Source organism: Pristiophorus japonicus, chromosome 17, assembly GCF_044704955.1.
Source record: "Pristiophorus japonicus isolate sPriJap1 chromosome 17, sPriJap1.hap1, whole genome shotgun sequence".
Taxonomy (NCBI): Eukaryota; Metazoa; Chordata; class Chondrichthyes; family Pristiophoridae; genus Pristiophorus; species Pristiophorus japonicus.
In genome coordinates, this window is record NC_091993.1 from 20,959,056 (window position 1) to 20,979,039 (window position 19,984).

Below are 19,984 nucleotides of genomic sequence, written 5' to 3' on the forward strand. Positions count from 1 at the left end.
CCGGTAGCGAGGCTAATCTATGAGACAGAGGAATCAGGCGAGGGGCTTGCAGTGCAGGACAATGCCTGGGGTAACGCCATGGATGCTGAAGTTCAGCGGGTTCATGTGGCTGACGTCCACAGCTCATACACCAAAACGCCACCCATGATAATGAAAGTTTTATTGAATGGCATCCCGGTGCGCATGGAGCTGGACACAGGAGCAGCCAGTCCCTCATGAGTGCACAACAATTTGAGAAACTATGGCCACACATAGCTAGCAGGCCCAAACTGGAACGAATTAATCCGCAGCTACGGATGTACACCCAAGAGATCATTCCAGTGCTAGGCAGTGCAAACGTGGTGGTAACACACAATGGGTCACAGAACCGGCTGCCACTCTGGATTGTTCCAGGAAATGGCCCCGCGCTTTTGGGAAGGAGCCGGCTAGCCGAGATGAACTGGAAATGGGGGGATGTGCACGACATTTCATCTGTGGAGCGAAGCTCATGCTCACAGGTACTACAAAAATTCGGGTCACTGTTTCAACCCGGTGTCGGAACGTTCAAGGGTACAAAAGTAGTTATACGCATCACCCCGGACGCCAGACCAGTGCACCACAAAGCCAGAGGGGTGCCGTACGTGATGCGTGAGAAAATTGAGAGTGAACTGGACAGGCTGCTCAGAGAGGGCATAATTTCACCCGTTGAATTCAATGACTGGGCAAGTCCCATTGTTCCTGTCTTTAAAGTGGATAGCTCGGTTAGGATCTGCGGTGACTACAAAGCCACCATCAACCGGGTGTCCCTGCAGGACCAATACCCGCTCCCGAGGGCGGAGGACCTTTTTGCCACATTGGCAGGTGGCAAGCTGTTCTCAAAATTGGACCTCACTTCAGCCTACATGACTCAGGAACTGGCTGAAGAATCCAAGCTTCTGACCACCATCATGACGCACAAGGGTTTATTCATCTACAACAGGTGTTCTTTTGGCATCCGTTTGGCGGCTGCCATCTTTCAGAGAAACATGGAAAGCTTGCTGAAATCCATTCCCGGCACAATCGTATTCCAGGACAACATCCTAATAATGGGTCGAGACACCGAGGAACACCTCCACAACCTGGAGGAGGTGCTACGCCAACTGAATCGGGTAGGCCTGCGGCTGAAGGTCAAGTGTGTGTTTTTGGCCCCAGAGGTCGAGTTTTTGAGCAGGAGGGTTGCCGCAGATGGGATCCGGCCTACCGAATCCAAAATGGAGGCAATCCGTCGTGCACCCCAGCCCGGCAACACATCGGAGTTGCAATCGTTCCTGGGACTTTTGAACAATTTCGGGAACTTCCTGCCGGACTTAAGCACATTGGTGGAGCCGTTACACGCACTCCTGCGTAAGGGTTGCGAATGGTTTTGGGGGGACTGTCAAGAACGGGCTTTCAACAGGGCACGTAACCTGCTTTGTTCTAACAAACTGTTAACATTGTATGACCCCTGTAAAAAACTAGTTTTAACATGCGATGCATCATCATACGGGGTTGGGTGTGTGTTGCAGCAGGGTAATGGAGACGGACAACTCCAACCGGTGGCTTATGCCTCCAGGTCGGTCTCCCAGGCAGAGCATGGGTACAGCATGGTCGAAAAGGAAGCACTCGCTTGCGTTTATGGTGTGAAAAAAATGCACCAATACCTTTTCAGCAGACCGTTCGAGTTAGAAACGGACCACAAGCCGTTAACTTTTCTGTTGTCCAACAGCAAGGCGGTCAATGCCAATGCGTCAGGTCGCATACAGCGATGGGCTCTCATGCTGGCTGCGTATGACTACACCATACGGCACCGGCCAGGCACCGAAAACTGCGCTAACGCGCTCAGCAGGCTTCCCCTGGCCACCACCGAGGGGGCGGCGGAGCAAAGCGCTGAGATGGTCATGGCCGTTGAGGCTTTTGACACCGCAGGCTCCCCCATCACAGCCCACCAGATCAAACTCTGGACCAACAGAGACCCCCTCCTATCCATGATAAAGAAATGTGTTCTGACGGGGGATTGGGCGCCTACGCACAGGGCGTGCCCCGAGGAGGTCAGACCGTTTCAGAGACAGATGGATGAGCTCTCCATCCAAACCGACTGCCTGCTATGGGGCAGCCGAGTAGTCATGCCCCAGAAGGGGAGGGAAGCATTCATCAGGGAACTCCACAGTGAGCACCCTGGAATTGTGCTAATGAAGGCAATTGCCCGGTCACATGTATGGTGGCCGGGGATTGACTCAGACCTGGAACACTGGGTTCGCAGGTGCACGACGTGTGCCCAGCTGGGCAACGCCCCCAGAGAGGCCCCGCCCAGCGCGTGGCCCTGGCCCACCAAGCCTTGGTCACGCATTCACGTGGACTATGCGGGCCCGTTCATGGGAAAAATTTTCTTGATAATTGTCGATGCATACTCGAAATGGATCGAGTGCAACATATTAAACTCGTGCACGGCATCCATCACCATGGAGAGCCTGCGCACGGTTTTCGCGACCCACGGCTTACCGGACATTCTGGTCAGCGACAATGGCCCGTGTTTCACCAGCCATGAATTCCAGGAGTTTATGTCGGGTAATGGCATCAAACATGTCCGAACGGCGCCATTCAAGCCGGCTTCCAATGGCCAGGCGGAACGTGTGGTCCAAGTCATAAAGCAAGGCATGCTCCGCATCCAAGGACCCTCTCTGCAGTACTGCCTATCTTGCCTCCTGCTGGCCTATAGGTCCCAGCCGCACTCGCTCACGCGAGTTCCGCTCCTCATGAAACGTACACTCAAAACGCGGCTGTCCCTCATCCACCCAACCCTGGCAGACATTGTTGAGGGCAAGAGCCAGTCCCAAACCGAGTGCCGCAATCGTAACTCAAGGGAGAGGTGTATAGAAATGGATGATCCGATATTTGTACTTAACCACGCATTGGGACCCAAGTGGCTAGAGGGCACCGTAATTGGTAAAGAGGGAAACAGGGTCATAATGATCAGAGTCAATAATGGGCAGATATGCCGCAAACACTAGGACCAAGTAAAGAAAAGGTTCAGCATTGACACTGATGAACATGAAGAAGAGCATGAGATGTCAACCACACCACTGCCAGTGGACGAGCAACAAGGACAATCACCAGCATGCACAGTCCCTGCGGCCAGCCCGGTCAGGCCGGAATCACCTCAGGTGACAGAAACGCATGCCAAGGCTCAGCCACCAGAGCCTCAACTGCGGCGCTCCACGAGAGAGCGTCGACCACCTGATAGGCTTAACCTTTGAGTCAAAAAGACGTGAGGGGGGAGGTGATGTCATGTATGTAACCAGCATACTACTGTAACCCTTATACAATTGTAACCCTCATGTAACCACTACATACTGTACATGCTTACTAGAAATGCACACCTTGACCACAGGACGTGTACTTGTGGGAGACACTCCTTACCTAGAGATTCAGGTATATAAGGGGAGGTCCCTCGCAGGGCCAGCACTCCTTGGTCCAGACAATAAAGGTGAAGGACACAGAGTGACTGTGTGTGCAGTACGTGCCTCGTCTGATTATGTTTAAGAGTTAAAGGACTCAACACTATTTTTGAACAGTAATAGAATCAGGAGGAGGCCATTCAGTCCCTCGAGCCTGATCCGCCATTCAATGAGATCATGGCAGATCTGTGACCTAACTCCATGTACTCGCATTTGCCTCATATCCGTTAATACGCTGTACCTTTGGTCAGCAAAAATCTATCAATCCCACATTTGAAATTAACAATTGATCTAGTATCAACTGCGTTTGCGGAAGAGGTCCAAACTTCTACCACCCTTTGGGGTCAAGTTTCGGCCTGAGTTGCTCCTATTTTTTTGGAGCAACTGGTTTACAATGGAGTATCTTAGAAATTGCAATTCTCGGCATTTAGTTTGCTCCAGTTCTGGTGAGTTAGAACAGTTTCTTTTTGGAACAAATTTTTTTTTTCAAAAGGGGGTGTGTCTGGCCACTTACGCCTGTTTTGCAAGTTTAGGCAGTAAAATCTTACTCCAAACTAACTTAGAATGGAGTAAGTGTAGCTTTTTGTACGCTCAGAAAAACCTTGCCTACACTTTGAAATCAGGCATAGGTTACAAATCAGGCATAGGGAACGAGGGGAGGGGAGGGAAGTAATTAAATTCTACAAGCATTCAACAGTCTCACTTATACAAATAAAGAGCCATCCTGAATAAAAAATTATAAACAAAGCAAATAAAAAATAATGAATATTCCTACCTGTGTGAAGCAGCAGCAGTCTTCGAGCTGCGAAGGAGGCTGAGGCCATTCGGCCAGGAGACAGGGGAGGGACACGGTTGGGGCCACACACAGAGGCAACGCAGCAGCCTCCACAGCTGTGAATTTATTTTTATAGGCTGCAGGCCGTTCGGCCAGGAGACAGGATAGGCGTGCAAAGCACCGGGAGGGAGAGCAAGCCAGTTTAAAAGTTAAATTTGTAATTCAAGTATGGGTGCTGCATTGTCAACACCACAGATTATGCAATGGTTCGCCAGCAATTCACTGCATAGGAGAGAACTGATTAGAGCTCACCATACCAGGAACGTCATAGCCCGTAGGCTGATGGACAGGAGACCTCACCCACGTCGGCAATATCGAGCCAGGACATGAGCGAGGCTGATTGTGTCAAAAGGCTGCGTTTCCGCAGAGAAGTTGTCGTTGAGATCTGTGATATGCTGAGAGCAGATTTGCAGCCCAGAAGCAGAACATCAACTGCCTTGTCTGTTGAAGTGAAGGTAACAGCTGCATTTGCCTTCTATGCCTCGGGATCGTTTCAGGTTACAACTGGAGATGTGTGCGCCATCTCTCAACGTGCAATACATGCCTGCGTTTACCAGGTCACGGCTGCACTGTATGCGCGGAGGAATGACTTCATCAAGTTCCCAATGACCGCACAAGCGATCCATGACAGGGCTGTGGGCTTCTTCAGGATTTCTGGCTTCCCAAAGATACATGGCTGCATTGATTGTACCCACATTGCCTTGCGAGCACCTGTGCAGGATTCCGAGCAGTACAGAAATAGAAAAGGTTTCCACTCCATCAATGTGCAGCTCGTGTGTGATGACAAGCAGCGCATCATGTCAGTCGATGCAAGATACCCTGGCAGCACTCCTGATGCGTTCATCCTACGCGACAGCGTTATATCTGACATGTTTGAGCAGCAGCCAGAAGGGCAGAGCTGGCTACTGGGAAACAAAGGTTACGGCCTGGCCACCTGGCTCATGACGCCCCTACGCGTGACATGGACGGAAGCTGACCGTCAATACAACATGGCGCACGTTGCGACGCGCAGCATCATTGAGAGGACCATTGGCAACTTGAAACATTGTTTCCGATGCCTGGACCATTCCGGAGGCCACTTGCAATACTCTCCTTAGATTGTCGGTTACTTCACTGTTGTGTGCTGCATGCTGCATAACTTAGCCATCATGAGGCAGCAGGAGCTGGTAGTGGAACCAGAAGATCCACATGAGAGGCTAGTGCCTGATGATAGTAATTTGGAAGAGCAGGATGAGGATGATGACGACGATCAGGAAAGCACGCAAGTGCCTGATGCCGGAGCACGAGGTCGGAGGTGGGCGGTCCATTGTACTCCTTTAACGATTGCTCGAGCCCTGCGCCAGCAGCTTATCCGTGAACGCTTCAATTACTGATGCCTGAGGGCTCAGCAACAACTGTTCCGCATGGACATGTTTATTTTTTGGCGTTGTTCCTATGTTGTGTTGTGTTAATGGAACATGATTCAGTTTTAATTAAAAAATATTTTATTGAAAAGTTAACATCACTGTAATAAAATATTTGTTGTATCAAACTTTATTTTTTAATATGACTCTTGAAGATCACTTAAAAACTTGTAAAGTTACAAAACAATTTCAATGTGAAAAATCTTACACTCTTAAGATCACTTAAACTTCAAGATCACTTTTTAGGTGCAAAATTAAATAAGTTACAAAATGTGAGAGCATTTACACTATAAGATCACTTAAAAACCCTACTTATAAGTTGTAAAGTTACAAAACTTACAAAACAATTTCAATTTGAAAAATGTTACTACAGCTACATCAAGAACAAGAACAAAAGCAGCAAAGAAAGGCTGCAACCATGTCTCATCCACAGCTCGGTGAATGTTCACTTCTTCATGGGGTTGTCATTTGATTGGCGGGGCTGTGTGCCCTTATTGCAGCTGCTATCTCCATGAAGGCCTGTGCCGTCGCTTGCACTCCCTCGGACATTCTCTCCCTCATTTCCCGTGTCATTACTGCTATTACTCCCGTCGGTATCGTCACCTCTTCACCCACTGCACTGACACTACCGATGAGTGATCGGGTTAGCTCATTGGTCTCCATACCAATGCCACAACCTGAGCCACATCTGTTGCACGCTGCATCTCAGGAGAGCGTGTCTCCAATCTCCTTCTCCTCTGCCTGGGTCTGCCTGCGGCACCACTACACTGGGAGGCACATGCTGGGATGGTGGGATGCTCGGTGTTCCAAATGGCACCACTACACTGGGAGGCGTGGGCTGGGACAGTGGGACGCTCGGTGTTCCAGACGGCAGTACTAGAGTGGGAGACGCAGGCTGGGATGGTGCGGCCCTGGGTCTTGCATCCGGCACCACTGGAGTGCGAGCCGTGGGCTGGGCTGATGGGTGAATGGGTGTAAGCTGCTCCATTATATCACCAGCACCACTGGGACCCGCAACGTCAGAATCAAAACCATGGAAGGTGGAACCAGAACCTATGCAAGGGGTTGAAACTCTGATGCCCCTTAATGTGGGCTCATAAACATTAATTTGGAAGGTCTCCCCGTAGACATTTCAGTCATTGCCGCCAGCATCCAGTCTGGATCGCCCACATCTGGTTCTACTGGTTCTTGTTCTGGATCTTCAGGGTTGGCGGCATCATCATCATCATCACGTTCTGCAAAATATATCCAAACAGTCAAATGTTTAACAGCAAAGGAGGGGGCAGGATGGATGGCATGACTCTCATACATAGCAGCATGTTGATTTGAAGGCCCACGATGCATTTTCAGGACTTACCCTCTTCCTCGTGTGCGGGCCCAGCTTGTGCTGTACTGATTGCTTTTCTCCATGTACGACTCATCATAGCAGCTACCCTCTGTTCCAAGTGTGTCAGTGAATGTAGATTGGGCACGCCTCCTCCTGTTTGAGTTGCTTCCCTTTTGTTGTGGGCCAATTTCTTTTGCAAAGAGTAAAATATAACTTTTTACAGAGTGCATCTTTCTGCAGGGTGGGACATACAGATAGTCACATGACAATTACGATTACATTAAAAAATAAAATATTACTTACACTAACTACTTGACCAAGCTCGTGCCATTTCTTTTTACACTGGCTTCCAGATCTCATGGTATGAACCACTGCGCAGTAATCTTCTGCAACTTGGTTCCAGCGTTTCTTCATTTCTTTGGGTGGCACTTTTATGCGACCTCTGTTGCTTGTATCCAGCTCCTGCCATATCTGCTCAATGACGTTTACTAATATCTCCACTTCCTCATGCAAGAAATTCTTTGTTCTTGGTGGACGTTGTTCCATTGCTGTGTTGAATTGACACCCTTATTTTTCAAAGCACACAGTCCTTATTTTGCATGCACCTATGCAGCACTTGTTGTGGAAGTTTAGCAGCAAAAAGCAGCACTCACTGATTTCAGCAGGTGATTTCTTCAACAGTGCTGCTAAAAGCATTCCTTCAGGCACAATAAAATCACCAAGATTCAATCCCAAGCCTTTCCAGAGGTCCACGAAACAAATCAGCACTTTTCTTCAAGTTCCTTTAAAAATGGCCGAGTGCCAATGTTTGTGACCTACTGCGCGTGCGCACTCCAACGCGCATGCGCAGGGCTGCCGGCACGACTTCTTCACATCTAAGTTAGCCCCGCCCCCCCTGCACTTCCAGAATCGGCGCGACGCTGTGGCTCCGCCCCCCGTTGATCTCTGCGCGCTGCGCCGAGCTCCGAGGGATCTGCAGGGAGGCCGAGAATTCCAAGGTAAGTTTTTGTTAGGCTTTTGGGCGCAAAAAACGGGCGTCGATGTCGGGGCTGTGCCGTTCTAGACGCGTCCCGAAACTTGACCCTTTTATGTGTAGAAGTGTTTCCTAACTTCACTTCTGAAAGATCTGGCTCTAACTTTTCAGCTATGTCCCCTAGACCTAGGCCCCAATATTGGTGGCTTTACCGCCCACTGCCACCTGCTGCCATGTTTTGCTGTCGTTTTCCTCTCCTTGCCATTTTCCACTTGGGCTGGAGCAGGCGGGACGGGAGTATCGACGGGAACTGCCCGCTGACGTCCTCTGGCGGCCGAGTAGCGTAAGTGGCCTCCCGCCTGCCGAGCTGCCAGATTGGAGTCGGCACCTGCAGGAGGAAAGATTGCTGCGTGGAGGCTGTCCTGACCCCAATGGTAGGTATGAAGTACGGAAAAAAAGGTTAGTGACCATATTTCTTTTTACAGCGACTTACCTGGATGGGGTCCCCTGAAGGTGTTCCGGTGTTTTTTTTTATTTGCCATGATTTTTATTTGCAGCTCTTCCACCCTCCCTGTGCCCAACTCCAACCTCGGTGGCAAGAGCCTTTGCCACTGAGATTGGTTGGGAAAATGTTGGAGTCCATTATTAAAAAAGCAGTAGCAGGACATTTGGAAAAGCAAAATTCAGTCAGGCACAATCAGCATGGATTTATGAAGGGGAAGTCAAGTTTGATAAATTTGCTGGAATTCTTTGAGGATGTAACGAACAGGGTGGATAAAGGGGATCCAGTAGATGTGGTATATTTGGACTTCCAGAAGGCATTTGACAAGGTGCCACATAAAAGGTTACTGCACAAGATAAACATTCATGGGGTTGGGGGTAATATATTAGCATGGATAGAGGATTGGCTAACAAACAAAAAACAGAGAGTCAGGATAAATGGTTCATTCTCTGGTTGGCAAGCATTAACTAGTGGGGTGCTGCAGCAATCAGTGCTGGGACCCCAACTATTCACAATCTATATTAACGACTTGGAAGAAGGGACTGAGTGTAATGTAGCCAAGTTTGCTGATGATACAAAGATGGGAGGAAAAGCAATATGTGAGGAGGACGCAACAAATCTGCAAAAGGACATAGATTGGCTAAGTGAGTGGGCAAAAATTTGGCAGATGGAGTATAATGTTGGAAAGTGTGAGGTCATGCACTTTGGCAGAAAAAAATCAGAGCAAGTTATTATTTAAATGGAGAAAGATTGCAAAGTGCTGCAGTACAGCGAGACCTGGGGGTACTTGTGCATGAAACACAAAAGGTTAGTATGCAGGTACAGCAAGTGATCAGGAAGGCCAATGCAATCTTGGCCTTTATTGCAAAGGGGATGGAGTATAAAAGCAGGGAAGTCTTGCTATATAACTATACAGGGTATTGATGAGGCCACACCTGGAATACTGCGTGCAGTTTTGGTTTCCATATTTACGAAAGGATATACTTGCTTTGGAGGCAGTTCAGAGAAGGTTCACTAGGTTGATTCCGGAGATGAGGGGGTTGACTTATGAGGAAAGGTTGAGTAGGTTGGGCCTCTACTCATTAGAATTCAGAACAATGAGAGGTGATCTTATCAAAATGTATAGGATTTTGAGGGGTCTTGACAAGGTGGATGCAGAGAGAGGATGTTTCCACTGATGGGGGAGGCTAGAACTAGAGGGCATGATCTTTAGAATAAGGGGCTGCCCATTTCTTCTCTCAGAGGGTTGTAAATCTGTGGATTCGTTGCCTCAGAGAGCTGTGGAAGCTGGGACATTGAATAAATTTAAGAAACGGACAGTTTCTTAAACGATAAGGGGATAAGGGGTTATGGGGAGCGGGCGAGGAAGTGGAGCTGAGTCCATGATCAGATCAGCCATGATCTTATTGAATAGCAAATCAGGCTCGAGGGGCCATATGGCCTATTCCTGTTCCTATTTCTTATGTTCTTATTGAGAGCTCCCGCCTGCTGCCGCACAGATTGATGGCATAAGCCGTAGTTTGGCCGTCGGTCGGTACTGTCACCTCTTTTAGAGGAATCTTCCAGGCAAAGTACCACCCGGTCTCTCAGCAGCCACCGGCGGTCCTTTGGGCCACACTTGGGCAGGCCTTGGCCTTCACCAATTTTGACCCCCTAGACTTTTCAATCAGCGGGAAAACATTCTCCATATCTACCCTATCAGTTCCCTCTCATATCTTGAAATCTTCGATCAAACCACCCCTTAACCTTCTAAATTCCAGGGAATACAACCGTACTTTGTGTGATCTCTTATTTTAACCCTTGGAGTCCAGGTATCATTCTGGTAAATCTGCGCTGCACTCCCTCCAAGCCCAATATGTCCTTCCTAAGCTGTGGTGCTCAGAAACTGAAGACGATACTCCAGGTGTGGCCTAACCAGGGTTTAGTATAGCTGTAGCATACCTTCTACCCCCCTTGTATTCTCATCCTCTAGCTATAAAGGCCAGCATTTCACTAGCCTTTTTGATTATATTCTGTATCTGTCCATGACACTTTAATGATCTTTGTACATGGAGCCTTAAGTCTTTCTGGTCTTCCACTGTTTCTAGCTTTTCACCGTTTAGAAAGTACTCTGATCTATCCTATTTCAGTCCAAAGTGCATGACATCACACTTGCCGATATTGAAATCAATTTGCCACAATTTTGCCCATTCACTTAATCTATTAATATCTCTTTGTAATTTCATGCTTCCATCTACACTGCCGCCTATTTTTGTGTCAGCAGGAAACTTGAATATGTGGCTCTCTCTCCCATCATCTAAGTCATTAATAGATGTAGTGAAAAGTTGAGGCCCCAACACAGATCCATATACATTCCCCTGTCCACTACTTTGGTCACCTCTTCAAAAAATTCAATCAAGTTCGTCAGGCATGACCTACACTTTACAGATCCTTGCTGTCCCTCTCTGATAAGCTGAAAATTTTCAAGGTGTTCAATCACTCTATCCTTAATTATAGACTCTAGTAATTTCACAACAACAGATGTTAGGCTAACAGATCTATAATTATCTGGCTTTCCCCCTCTCAACTTTCTTACATAATGGAGTGATATGTGCAATTTTCCAATCTAAAGGAACAGTTCCTAAGTCAAGAGAACTTTGGAACATTATAGTGAGGGCGTCTGGAATGTTGTACATACAGAAATTAAATGCAGTGCTGCATATCTGACCTCACCATATCTGGCTCTTCACTGCATCTGAAAGATTAGTTTTAACTTGTAGTTTATGAAACTCTTTGTTATGAAATTGTAATCTTTCGCTTACCGATGAAGCCTAAATCGAATGCTGTAGAAAGTCTTGTATTCCAGCGAACTGAGATTTCAACCAAAGGAAAGAATACAATAAAGTAATCCAACTGGTAGGTCCAAAGTCTAAGTGAATTTCTGATTGTGTAATCTATTCCTTAATTGATTTGTTATTCACATTTTACAATTAGCTTTCTGTTGGCATGGGCAACGTATAAGTTCAGGTGTAGGGTTTCCCCTGAGTCATATCATCTTTATTCTGAATTGATTCTGAATTGTTCCATTGTCGAAGACAGTAATAATGCATATCAGTGCATGGGCAAACTTTTTAAGTTACATTTCCCCCCAACATCAACATGAGAGAATCTTGGAGTGCATGACCACAGATCCCTGAAGGTAGCAGGACAGGTAGATAAGATGGTCAAAAAGGCATACGGAATGCTTGCCCTTATTGGCTGAGGCATAGAATACAAGAACAGGGGGGGTTATGCTTGAACTGTATAAAACACTAGTTAGGCCACAGCTAGAGTACTGTGTGCACTTCTGGTCACTGCATTACAGGAAGGATGCGATTGCAGTGGAGAGGGTACAGAGGAGATTTACGAGGATGTTGCCAGGAGTGGAGAATCTTAGCTATGAGAACAGATTGGATAGGCTGGGTTTGTTTTCCTTGGAACAGAGGAGGCTGAGGGGGGACCTCATTGAGTTGTATAAAATTATGAGCGGCCTAGATATAGTGGATAGAAAGAGCCTATTTCCCTAAGCAGTGGGGTCAACAATCAAGGGGGAATCAATTTAAAGTAATTGGTAGAAGGTTTAGAGGGGATTTGAGGGGAAATTTCTTCACCCAGAGGGGGTCTGGAACTCACTGCCTGAAAGGGTGGTCGAGGCAGAAACCCTCGCCACATTTATGTATTTAATGTGCTGTAACCTGCAGGGCCAAGGATCAAGAGCTGGAAAGTGGGATCAGGCTGGATAGCCTCTTGTTGGCCGGCACGGACACGAAGGGCCGAAATGGCCTCCTTCCGTGCTGTAAATTTCTATGATTCTATTCTATGAAAGGGGAAAGGCCAATTTAGGGTAAGAATGGCTAAGGCTGCTCAATTGGAAAACGGTACATTTGTGAGAAAGGTGCTAAGGTTGGGCACATTTATTTGGTAGTGGAAATTGGTAACAGATTTATGAGTGAATTTTCCAATTGGCAAAAGTTAAATGTTGATGGTAAGCCAGTTAAAATAAATAACTATGCTGCGCTGTGCCTAATGGATGAAATGATGAGTTTTGTCATGAACCTCACCCAAGAAGTAGATTTAATTTACTGGAAACAAGTCATGCTAAACTAGTTGATCTCTTGTAACATTGGTCTTTGCCAAATGCAAACATAAAATGTGTTTGTTCCTTCGTGTATCTGTCTTTCTGTTTATCTCCTTGTTAAATATTTGTCCGCTTGCTGTTTTTGTGTTTGTGTTGCACGCCTTCTGTTGCCTTTTGCCTCTCTGCTCCTCTTTGTAGGGGCCCTATTTTCACCACCATTGTGCGCTGTCTTTTGGCGTCCAAACGTTTTTTGGCCTGAAATACTCATTTTCCAACTTTTGCCAATGTTTGGACGCCGGCGTCAACCATGTGCACCAGTTTAAAAATTTTTGCCGCAGACACGAGTCAAAATGGGATCAGGCACCGTTTTTCTGTACTTAATCGATTTTGGCCGTCCACTATTTTTTTCAACACAGCGCACAGTGCCCAAAAGCCCTGCAAAAAAAAAAAAACGTTAACTTAAGGAATCAGTGCAGGGCACAAGAGGACAGGAGCGAGGCAATTAGAATACACGATAAAAAACAGTTTTTTCAAAGGGAGCACTTTTTGGAGCAAGGGAAGAAGATTTCTGGGCCAAAAGGACTGCTCCCCCCGCTGCATTCCCGGGCCGAAGGGAATGCTCCCCACTGGCTGGACCCGCTGTAATCCTGGGCCAAATGGGGAGCAGTTCTTTCGGCCCGGGATTGCAGCAGATCCAGCTGGTGGGGGGGCGGGGGGCGGGGTGGGGGTGTGCGGTGGCCGCGGGTCCAGCAGGGGGAGAGGTCCTTTGTGGCCCTTTCAATGGCGGTGGGGTACCAACCTTTCAGGGAGCACGCTCCAGCGTCTCTGGTTGCCCTGGCTTTTCGCGCATGCCAGAGAGTTTTTAGCGCAGACTTGAAGCTCCACCACCCCCCCCCCCCCCCCAGACTAACTCCGGCGAGCGCCGCGCCAAATTCACATCTCTCTTTGGCGAAAGTCCCGATTTCTTTTCTGGCGCAATCGTACACAAAAAAAATCGTACATTAACATGCGCGGGCGCCAAAACTCCAGCAAATGGAAAATAGGGGCCTATGTCTCTGAGAAAATTGGAAGACTCTGAGCAGCCTTGAAACCTTCTGCAACTGAGACATGGAGAAGAAGTAGAGTGAACATCCACAGTAGGGTTATAGTTAAAGATAGAGCTAGGATGCGGGTTAGGGTTACCTTAGTGTTGTATTAAGATGAGACTAAGATTTCAGGGTCAGAGTTAAGGTCAGGGGCAGGATTAATATTAGGCTATGGTCCGTTTTTGGGTTAGGTTTCATCTGCCTCCATATCATCCCAACCCATTGCCAACCCATTGCCACTCTATCCATGCAAACTACTGCTCCATCTCCAACCTCCCTTTCCTCTGCAATGTCCTTGCATGTGTTGACGCCTCCAAAACCAATACCGATCAGTCCTACAACTCCATGTTTGAATCCCTCCAATCAAGTTTCCGCCCCGTCACAGCCCTTATCATAGTCACAAATGGCATTCTTTGTGACTATCCTTCTTCTTCATCCTTGACCTGTCTGCTGCCTTTGACACAGCTGATCACAGCATCCTCCTCCAATACCTTTCCTCCATCGTCCAGCTGGGTAGGTGTTATGTATGCAATAAAGTTTCAAACTGAGTACTGTTTAATTAAGCAAGGTACGACCTTGCCTGTGCTTTATTTAGTCACAAAGTGATTCACTCACAAAATGGCTGGCCTTTTATACCAGAGCAGCACCATGTGCATGCTGCTCAGTGGCCTCCAACAATGACGCCATCTGGTGGCTACAAACAGCATGCACATACATGACAGTGGGACTACCCTTGCCTGGTTCCATTCATATCTATCCAATCGTAGTCCGAGAATCACCTGAATGGCTTCTGTTCCCACTCACACACCAATACCCCTGAAATCCCCCAAGGATCTATCCTTGGCCCCCTCCAATTTCTCATCTACATGCTGGGCCTCGGCAACATCACCTGAAAACACATCAGATTCCACATGTATAAAGAGGGCACCCAGCTCTACCTCACCACCAGCTCTCTTGATCCCTCCACTGTCTCTGATTTGTCACACTGCTTGTCTGACATCCAGTCCTGGAAGAGCAGAAATGACCTCCAACTATATATTGGGAAAACCAATGCCATTGTCTTTGGTCCCCGCCACAAACATTGTTTCCGAGCCACCGACTCCGCCAAGTTCTGTTCACCCATCACCCCTGTGCTCATTGGTTCCTGGTCCAGGAAAGCCTCGATTTTAAAATTCTCATTCTAGTATTCAAACTCCTCCATGACCTCACCCCTCCCTATATCTGTAACCTCCTCCAGCCCTACAACCCTCCGTGATCTCGGCACTCCACCAATCCTGGCTTCTTGTGCATCCGCGATTTTCAACGCTCCACCATTGGTTGCCTGGCATACAGCAACCTGGACCTAAGGCTCTGGAATTCCCTCCCTAAACTTCTCCATCTCTCTACCTCTGTCTCCTCCTTTAAGACGCTTCTTAAAATCTACTTCTTTGACCAAGCTTTTGGTCACCTGTCCTAATCTTTCCTTATGTGGCTCATTGTCATATTTTGTTTAATAACACTCCTGTTATGTCCCTTGGGACATTTTATTACGTTAAAAGTGCAATATAAATGCAAGTTGTTGTTGTTGTAGTGGACAGGTACACAAAATAATTAAATAATCTTAAGGAGGCTAGAATACAAGGGAGTGGAAATTATGTTCGTGATCTAAAGCTCTGGTTAGACATCATTTAGAGTAGTAGGCACCACACCTCAGGAGGGATATATTAGCCTTGGAGCAGTGCAGCACAGCTTCACCAGAATGTTACCTGGGCTAAAAGGGTTAAATTATGAACACAGGCTGCATAGACTAGGCTTGTATTACTTTGAGTGTAGAAGACTGAAAGGTGATCTAATTGAGGTTTTAAGATGGTTAAAAGGCGGTTAATAGGATAGATAGAGAGAAATACTCTGGTGGGGAGTCCAGACATAACCCCTGAATGGCCTAGTTGTAATTTTTAGGTTATGCCAGGAAGCAATTGTTCACATAAAGGCTAGTGAAAATCTGGAACTCTCTCCGCCAAAAAGCTTTTGAGGCTTGGTGAATTTAAATTTTCAATCCAAGATTGATAGATTTTTGTTAGGCAAGGGGATTAAAGGTTGCGGAACTAAGGCGGGAAGGTAGAATTAATAAACAGATCAGCCATGACGTAATTGGCGGAACTAGTTGGATGGGCTCAATGGCCTCGGCCTGTTCCTATGTTCCTAACAGTGTAGCTAGATGTATGGAGTTGTTATAAGTGAATTAATTAATAATGGTCTGTAGGCTTACTTACAACATTATAAACTTAAAGAAACAGTCAGTAACAATAGAACATTTTTAATGCAAAATGCAGCAGGGAAGCGATCCGGAAAATTACTGACCAGCACGAGAGAGGCACTAGATGCCTAAATTTGTCTTATTTGAAATGTCGTACACCAACTGGTCCACATACACCATCAATTCTCTTAGGATGAATGCGTGAAGTTAAACTATACTTGCCAAAATGATCAAAGAAGACAGACAAATTGTACAGTAACATTTCTTTATTAATAGATATGATTGTATGGTTAACAGCGTTTTAAAATTAGACAGTAAGAGTATGCTGTTCTTATCTTGTTCAACAATCGTGACCCTCTATTTCACCTGGAAAGTCCCAAGTGTTTCTAGCTCTGATCACTGATGCTAACTGTAGAAGATCCTTCATCCTCACAGCACTGTCTCCGCAAGATCCTGCGGATCCCCTGGAGGACAGGCGCACCAACATCAGTGTCCTTGCCCAGGCTAACATCCCCAGTATTGAAGCACTGACCACACTCGATCAGCTTCGCTGGGCAGGCCACATAGTTTGCATGCTAGATACGAAACTCCCAAAACAAATGCTTTATGCTGAGCTCCGTCATGGTAAACGAGCCAAAGGTGGGCAGCGGAAGCGTTACAAGGACACCCTCAAAGCCTCCCTGGTAAACACCAGGGAGGCTTTGAGGGTGTCACCAGTGACACCTGGGAGACCCTGACCGAAGAACGCCCAAGGAGGAGAAAGTGCATCCGGGAGGGCATTGAGTTCTTCGAGTCTCAACGCAAAGAGCATGAAGAGGTCAAGCGCAGACAGCGGAAGGCAAATCAGGCCCACCCGCCCCTTCTCTCGACGAATGTCTGTCCCACCTGTGACAGGATCTGTGGCTCTCGTATTGGACTGTTCAGTCACCAGAGAACTCACTTTGGGAGTGGAAGCAAGTCTTCCTCGATTCCGAGGGACTGCCTATGATGATGGAAGGACCCATGGTTCTTAGAATTAACTCTTTCTATTTTCACAGACTTCAGCAGAATTGATGATAACTGGTTTAATGGACACCGTTGCACACTTTTATGGCACTTTTAGTACATAATGGTGTGGCACTACATGGACTTCACGGCGGCGTATGTGAGGCCTGCTGCTTACGCCTGTCATAGATTCAGGTCTACCATGTAAAGAAAATGATTGCGCAGATCAGGCGACTTCCCAACATGTTCCTGCTCAGCACCAATATGATATCTGCCTTTCAGTCAATGAGACCATCCTATCTGAGCTGAGTTTTGATAGTCAGAGTTAACTCTATAATCCAAATTTATTGATCTGCAAGTGTAGCTGGGAAACAGAGAAGCAAATTGATTTACAGATGTGGGCACTCAGCAGAATGGAGACCAAGCCAAAATATATGCACCGATGTGGGGATCACGCTGGACGTGGCAGATATGGTGGAGGATGATCCGTTGAATACGGAGGCTGGTGGGGTGGAAGGTGAGGATAAGGGGAACCCAATCATGGTTCTGGGAGGGAGGGAAAGGGGTGAGAGAAGTGTGGGAAATGGAATAGAAACAGTTGAGGGCCCTGTCAACCATGTGGGAGAGGAATATTCGGTTGAGAAAAATGTAGGGCACATCAAAAGCACTGGTATGGAAGGTGGCATAGTCAGAACAGATCCAACAAAGATGGAGAAACTGGGAGAATAGAATAGAGTCCTTTATAGGTGGCTGGGTGGGAGAAAGTGCAGTCATGGTAGCTGTGCTTATAGTGGTTGTTGGTCGATAGCCTATTCCCAGAAATGGAGACAGAGAAGTTGAGGAAGGAAAGGGAAAAGACTGAGATAGACCATGTGAAGGCAAGGGAAGGGTTGAAATTAGAAGCAAAGTTGATTTCATTTTCCAGTTTGGGGTGAGAGCAAGAAATGGCACTGATAAATAGTCATCATTGTACCGGAAAAAGATGCGAGAGGGGGGACCCGAGTAGGACTGGAAGAAAGAATGTTCCACATATCCCACAAAAAGGCTGGCATAGCAAGGGGTTCCCATAGCAACACCATTTATTTGGAGGAAGTGAGTGGAGTCAAAGAAGAAGTTGTTCAATGTGAGAACAAGTTCAGCCAGGCAGAGGAGAGTGGTGGTGGATGGGGACTGGTTGGGCCTCCATTCAAGGAAGAAGCTGGCAGCCCTGAGGCTATAGCTAGGAAATTGTGATTATATAATTAACTACTTGCTTAAAATCGGACAATAAGAATACACTGTTCGTATCTTCTTCAACAAACATAACCCTTCATTTAACTTTGACAATTCAGAGTGTACCGACCTCAGGCCGGTAATGGGAAACAGATGCTAACTGTAGAATATTCTCAACAAGAATGTCTTGGAAGGACACATGGTTCTTATAAATAAATCTTTCTGTTTTCCCAGACTTCAGCGGAGAGGCGTGAGTCCGGGGTTGGCGAGAGGCCTACAAGAGGCCATGAGAGACGTCGGGAGGTGCGTCGGGAGGTGTGTCGGAGAGGCGTGAGTCCAGGGTCGGTGAGAGGCCTGCAAAAGGCCGCGTGAGGCGTCGGGAGGTGCACGGAGATGCGTGAGTCCAGGGTCGGCGAGAGGCCTACAAGAGGCCGTGTGAGGCGTCGGGAGGTGCGTCGGAGAGCTGTGAGTCCGGGGTCGGCGAGAGGCCTACAAGAGGCCGCGTGAGGCGTCGGGAGGTGCGTCACTGAGGTGTGAGTCCGGGGTCGGTGAGAGGCCTACAAGAGGCCGCGAGAGGTGTCAGGAGTGCGTCGCTGAGGTTTTTGAGTCCAGGGTCGGAAAGAGGCCTACCAATGGCCCAGTTTGTGCAGCTACAGGGAGAGGGCAAAAAAGAAGTAGAAAGAAATAGAAAGGTGATGTCACAGCCAAGGAGGTAAGTGATTGGCTGGTGATTGGTGAGTAGCTTTTCTTTTTTCTTTATCAGTAAGTAACCTTTAGCATTGTTGTTGCCAATTTAAGTTAATCTAAGGCCTACAAGAGGCCATGAGAGACGTTGGGAGGTGCGTCGGGAGGTGCGTTGGAGAGGCGTGAGTCCGGGGTCGGTGAGAGGCCTACAAAAGGCTGCGTGAGGCGTAGGGAGGTGCGCGGAGAGGCATGAGTCCGGGGTCGGCAGGAGAGCTCGGACATGTGTTATGCTCCTCCTGTACTATGTGGGAAATCAGGGATGCCTCCGGTGTCCCTGACGACTATGTGTGCGGGAAGTGTATCCGCCTCCAACACCTGACGGATCGCGTTGCGGATTTGGAGCTGAAGGTGGATTCACTCTGGAGCATCCACGTTGCTGAGAATGACGTGAATAGCACGTTTAGTGAGTTGGTCTTACCGCAGGTAAAGGGTCCACAGCCAGATAGGGAATGGAAGACCAACAGGAAGAGTAGTGCAAGGAAGGTAGTGCAGTGATCCCCTGCGGTCATCCCCCTGCAAAACAGATACACCACTTTGAGTACTGTTGAGGGGGATGACTCATCAGGGGGGAGCAGCAGCAGCGAAGTTCATGGCACCGTGGCTGGCTCTGCTGCACAGGAGGGCAGGAAAAAGAGCGGGAGAGCAATAGTGATAGGGGATTCAATTGTAAGGGGAATAGATAGGCGTTTCTGCGGCCGAAACCGAGACTCCAGAATGATTTGTTGCCTCCCTGGTGCAAGCGTCAAGGATGTCTCGGAGCGGGTGCAGGACATTCTGAAAAGGGATGGTGAACAGCCAGTTGTCGTGGTGTACATTGGTACCAACGACATAGGTAAAAAACGGGATGAGGTCCTACGAGACGTATTTAAGGAGCTAGGAGCCAAATTAAAAAGTAGGACCTCAAAAGTAGTAATCTCGGGATAGCTACCAGTGCCACGTGCTAGTCAGAGTAGGAATCGTAGAATAGCTCAGATGAATACGTGGCTTGAGCAGTGGTGCAGCAGGGAGGGATTCAAATTCCTGGGGCATTGGAACTGGTTCTGGGGGAGTTGGGACCAGTACAAACCGGACGGTCTGCACCTAGGCAGGACCGGAACCAATGTCGTAGGAGGAGTGTTTGCTAGTGCTGTTGGGG